General features: G+C 37.7%; 1 long non-coding RNA gene across 1 annotated transcript; it reads left to right on the forward strand.

Moving 5' to 3' along the window:
- Positions 1–3,240: 3,240 nt before the first annotated feature.
- LOC127101290 (uncharacterized) lies at positions 3,241–5,099 on the forward strand. Its single transcript, XR_007794603.1, has 2 exons — positions 3,241–3,510; positions 4,003–5,099. It is a non-coding gene; the product is annotated as an uncharacterized LOC127101290 (long non-coding RNA).
- Positions 5,100–6,105: the final 1,006 nt, after the last annotated feature.

The following is a 6,105-nucleotide window of genomic DNA, read 5'->3' on the forward strand; positions in this document are numbered from 1 at the left end:
CAAGGTCCACTTTCTTGTATTTGAACTGAAAAGTGCTTCTTCTCTCAGGATTAATTTTGCTAACAAGTCTTGAATTCCTGAAACAATGTGAAACAAACTAAGAGTTTTTCTTTTTATGCGTATGCAATGAATGGATGGCGCAATGTTTTTTGGTACAGGTTCAAAGGTCCGAGGTATGGATAAATCTGATTGCTTTTCAAAATGGGGTTCTCACCGGGTATGATCTAGGGTTTTGTTACAAAGGACCCCCAGAGTCACTAATTCACAAGAATGTTTGACGCTTACGGAAAATGCTTTACGGTCATCAACTCCATCAAGGGAATCTATTCTGGGTGAGGTTCTTGTACCGACTCTTATGAAGTATTCTCCTTGGGAGTCCGTACTATGCAACCATCGACTTTGGTTCTAGACAGGGTACTCAGAGTCATGGATTCAAAAGAATGTTTGACGCTTACGGAAAATACTTTCCTATCGTCAACTCCAATACGGAAAATACTTTTAGGTTCTCATACCGATTCTTACGAAGTATTCACCTCGGGAATCCATACTACGCAACCATCATTCCTAGTTGGCCAAAGGTTCAATGTTCTAAAAGGTTCTTAGAGTCATGAACCCCTTTGAAATATTTGAAGCTTACGAAGTATTCACCTCGTGCAACAATATTTGCAAAAGGATCTACTCTAAGTGAGGTTCTCACACCGACTCTTACGAAGTATTCACCTCGGGAGTCTGTACTACTCAACCATTGTCCTATCTTATGTTTTTTCACTCTAGACTCGGGTATAGAGTCTCCCCACATGGTTTGCAATCAGAACATCCAAACACCAACATCACAATGGAACCAATATACAACAGATATATCAATATAACAATAAAGATAACATAAGCAATACAGAAAAAGCCACACAAGTAAATAAATAAAGGCACACAAACGTCCTAACTAGGCTTGACTCACTTAGAGAAATCAGTTGTCCCTAGCAGAGTCGCCATCTGTCGTACCTCGAAAAAAATGAGAACAGAGACACGACCTAGTGAAGCACAATTGCACGCTCACAATGATGGACTGAATAGAGTCGCCACCGAACTTTATTTATTCCTAAAAGGAAAGGGGAAACATTGATAAAACCCAAGAAAGAACGACAATGATTATGGTCGTCGCAACCAAATCAGGGTTCGGGAGTCGATTACGCAAGGGGAAGGTATTAGCACCCCTCACGTCCATTATACTCAACGGGAACCGTTAGGTTAGTTATGCGCGTTAGTGTTAGTTTGAAATGTTAGGCTTCTTAAGTTATTAGGTGGGAAAGAAAGAATATAAGAGAGAAGAATGTTTTTTGGATTTTTTGATGAAAGGGACTAAACCTAAGTCTTTTTATTAATGGGTCTGACAAGATTTCACAATCTTGCTCCTACGTATCTCCAGGTGCAATAGAGAGTTTAAAGCTTACGTAGTTCTGGATAGAAAATGTTTCTTTGTTAGTCGATTTTAGCGAAAGCTACTTTGTGTCAATCAACGAAAACATTGTTGGACTACCCAAAACAAGTGGAGAAACATTGTTTTGCATCATCTTGAAACAAAATACCTTTCATTTGAGAAAGGGTTTAAGGGTCAATCGCACGGCGGCGAAAAAAGGTTGATTGGTTTGAATATGTTTTGAGTAATGGCGAGAACTTGGATGGGCGAGATATCCATATCGAATCCTAGTCTTAGGAGTGCACGGCATCCACCATGTTCCATTTCCATATTATTTGCGAAATTATTTAATAAGAATTAAGTGTTTTTGAATTTGATTGAGAAAGGGTTTAACAAAACGACATTGACAAATTTGGATGATGGCGAGAGCTAAGATAGGCGAGATATCCATCTCGAATCATAGCCTCAGGAGTGCGTGGTATCCACCACGTTCCATTTCCATCTTTATTGAAAAGTTTTAAATGAGAATTAAGTATTTTTGAGTTTTTATTGTGAAAATGGTTTGACGTTGAATCAAGCATTTAATGAGCGATTGAAAAAGATTTGAATGAAGGTTTGAAAGAAATGGAATAGATAGAAATGGATGGATAGAAATGGATAGATTTATTTATTGAGAAAAATACTCGATGTTGGATCGAGTCATTATTTTTGATCTTTTTGAAAAGAAATTGATTTTATTCTTATGTTAGTAACTAGCTAAACAATCAAGCAATAAAGAAATAAAAACAGTAAAAATTATTACAAATCATGGGAGTGGGGGTACATTTTGTTGAATGGGGATTCAAAATAATGGAAGAATTAAATCGGACCGATCAATGAATAAGCAATGCATGAGTGTACGTGCAAAAGAACCGTCTCATTGTAAGAAGGCCCAAGAGTAAGCCATGTGAGGTTGATGACGATGCTTAAAAGCAATCGATTTACAAGGGTATGGAAAAGGGGAAAGCAACAACTAAGTAATGTGCTCAAAGCCGGTTTATGCATCATGACAACCATCGGAGAGTCATGTGCGATAAATCAAGACGCGGGGAAATAGTATCAATATATCGATAAAATAATCACAGAATGACAACATGGGAATTATTGAATCCATAAATTAAAATCGATGTTTAACAATAAAAAAAAATCAAGGACAAACGGCGGAATTAACGAGCGTCGGATAAGCGAGAATAAAATATAAAAGGAGATCAAAAGAAATAAAATAGAAAAGTAAATGTGTATCAAAAACTGGACATGCCACACGCATGTATCGAACCCACTACTAAGGGGAAAATGAACTAGCTCCACACCCACCTGGCCACGAGCTATCAATTGTTAAGCTAATAGCAACCAACGTATAAAAGGAAAACAACTAAACTAAAAAACTACAACGACAAACCAGACATGGGCTGCTGGGTTAGGTGGGAAGTAAAGCCCAAGAACCCTAGACCAATTGGGCTCGGGCCATTGAAGACCCGTTTCAAAAGTGGCCCAAACACGAAACGGGAAGGGAATCCAAACGGTCACCCTAACCACATGGTTGTTGGGTGATGGCCATGAAAAAGCTGCCAATATTAATGGTTGGCTGCCAGCTTTAATGAAAAGCAACGGGAATGAAAAGCTAAGGCCTTGGATATAGTGAAACGTGGCATGTGTATTGTTTTAAAACAGACAAATTTTAATAACAATAAAAATCAACATGAAAAAAACCTGGAAAAACAAAAGCAAGGAAAACCAAACAATACCCGTCTCCCTCTCTAAAAAATCCCACCTCTTCCCAAAAAAGCCAATTTCTTCCATATTTGAACAACAAGAAAAACTCAACAGAAAAGCATAAATGAACAACAAAGATTACAACCAAAAAGTCATACGGGGATGACGGCAAACGACGTTCAAATCAAAAAGCAACCAAACTCAAAATAAACATAAACCTGTTCCTCACTCAACCCATGGTCAAGAATGAATCATTACCGGTCGCAATCAAAACGAGAACCACAAGCATGATTCGAGAGGAAGACTTACCCGTTACAACAGGATCAAACAGCGATTTGAAAAAGGTAACACCTCGCCTGAATCTTTTTCCAACTTGTGCTTTGTTCTCTCTTCTTTATCCTCTAAGTTGTTCGCGGGTTATGCTTGGTGAGGGTTCGCCATTTCGCCTTTCTTGTCAAAAAATAATGGTTTCTTTTTTTCTCATTTTCTATGGTTTTCGATCCTCCTCCCTCTTATCTCCAGGAAAAGGGCTTGATCCCGAAATAAAAAGGGTCCCCAAAACCGTCCTTCAAACTGTTAGCCGTCAGATTCTTTTTCAAAGGACTCTTTTTGTGAGTGGAGTGAGTCTGTACGGGAAAATGCCCTTGGGATTTTCGTCTGTATTTAACCTTGTGGTCCCCTCTTCTCTTCTTATCACAACCCTTTTACTATTGGTAATAAGTATTTTACCTTTGTGAATTTGCTTCATGAACTTGAATAGATTAAAATATGCGTTCTATGGAATTATATTGATTTGGTGTGTTGTGTTGTTGACTTGAGTTGAACCCTTATTGCAGGAAAATACATTACACCGTGTTGAGTTAGGATGACGCTTGCAATAAAAAATGTTGGTTTATGAACTAAACTGATTATGGTGTGGGATTGTAGCAGTTTCGACATGATTTTGGTTGGTCATGGCATGACAGCAATTGCACACATATAATCCTGTATGGTGTCATTAACTCCTCCAATCTCCTTATAGGTATTGTCTATGTTGCTTATAGATTATGGCTTGGTCAATATAAGGTGCAAATAATCCAGTGGTTACACTTAGTGCAGCTTTATAATATGAAGCAACAACAACCACCAATTACATCATGATGTCCCCAATGTATTTCGTACAAGAGTGCATAACGAAATCAGCACCAAGGGCAAAGGCTTTCTGGTTCAAAGGCGTAACAAGTGTACCATCAATGCAGAGCAAAGCCCCATGCTTGTGGCAAAGTTCTGAAACCAGCTTAATGTCAACACAACTCAGGAATGGATTGGTAGGACACTCAATGAAGAATAGTGACACCTTGTTCTACTCCAATGCAGATTCCAAGGCTCCAACATTAGCAGGATCAATCACAGAGGCCGTCATCCCCATCTTTGAAAGCACAAACTCTATACATATCATAGTTTTCCTGTAACAATCATTTATAGTCACAAGATGTCCACCGGCTGGAACCAGCGCCATGAGCAAAACTATGCTAGCACACATTCTAGATACCAATAAGACAATTGACTCAGGCCCTTATAATTCACTTAATTTCTCCTCTAAAACAGTACTGGTTAGATTCTTGAAAAAGTAGGCAGAATTGTTCACCACAGGAGTGGTAACTGCATCAGTCACAATAGCCTTACCAAGTCTTTCAGCAGCATGAATCGTTTTGCTCATTTTGCGTTTGAGTCGTGTTTGCGTTTTGACTTGGTTGAAACTTAGGGCGTTGGCTCGTTTGGAAGTGAGCTTGTAGCTTAGTACCATGGATTTGGGTTTTGGCTTGTAGCTGTTCTACAGCTAAGCCGCGTTTCAGCTGTAGCTGTTGTGTTTCCTGCAGCTACCGCACATGCATTCTACATTTTCCAACTCTATTTTTTCTTGTGGCTTGTGGTAACTTTGGCTTTTGTTTCACATGGCTCGCATTTTCCGTTTTCCTTTAGTGAGCTTTTGTATGTAGTTGTACTGTATTGCGTACATACCTGCGTCTCATTCTTCTGTGGATTCATCATCTGCTTGTTTTTTTTATGGATAAAGAATATGGTAAATGAAAATGGCCATGAAATGGTTTATGCATTAATTGTAATGTGAAATTGGATAACTGGTTACTTGAATGGATAAAAAAGAAAAATGGAAAATGAATTTGGAATGAAACTTGGATTTAAAAATGGATTTAAAATATGGATATTGAAAATGGATTTAAAATATGGATATTGAAATAGATGATGACCAAAAATAAAACGTTTTGCACTCGACACATAAATTCATTAAAAAGAGGAGTGAGAACTAAAAATATGACAATGAAAAGTGAACGGTCACATGGATGATAAATTGGATCAAAAGATGAATAATGTTTTATGAGGGAGACAAAACGTGGATTGAAATTGGACACAAGGACGAAAATCATGAGGTTCGCTTGATTCCATCAAATGAAAAGAGGTTCCAAATCTTACTTAACTATGAAAATTAACTATTTTTCTACCAAAACAAATGGCAAAGCCCAAAAAATATGGAACGACTGTGGTAGAAAGTGTAACAAATAATGTTGGTGGATTGCATCATGACCAGATGAAATGGTCATGAGAAAAAAATTGCAACTGAATGATCGATTGGGAAAGTGTTCAGGACCAAAATCAGGGTATGACACAAGTTTCTAAGGAAAAGTGAATCCTAGAAAGACAATATATGGCATCTAACATTGTCCAGAAAAGCTGATCCTGAAATGAAGAAATCATATTTGACTCTAAAAAAGAACACTTCTGAAAGAATCACATACATTATCTGACATCTAAAGACTCTACATCTGATGACTTTGCAAGATAACATCATAAGACACTCTATCTGGAGACTAATTAAGCTAACATCTGAAGTCTATTCAATAAACAACTATCTGAAGACTAGTTAAGAGATTATTTGAAGA

The sequence above is a fragment of the Lathyrus oleraceus genome, chromosome 7 (assembly GCF_024323335.1).
Source record: "Lathyrus oleraceus cultivar Zhongwan6 chromosome 7, CAAS_Psat_ZW6_1.0, whole genome shotgun sequence".
NCBI lineage: Eukaryota > Viridiplantae > Streptophyta > Magnoliopsida > Fabales > Fabaceae > Lathyrus > Lathyrus oleraceus.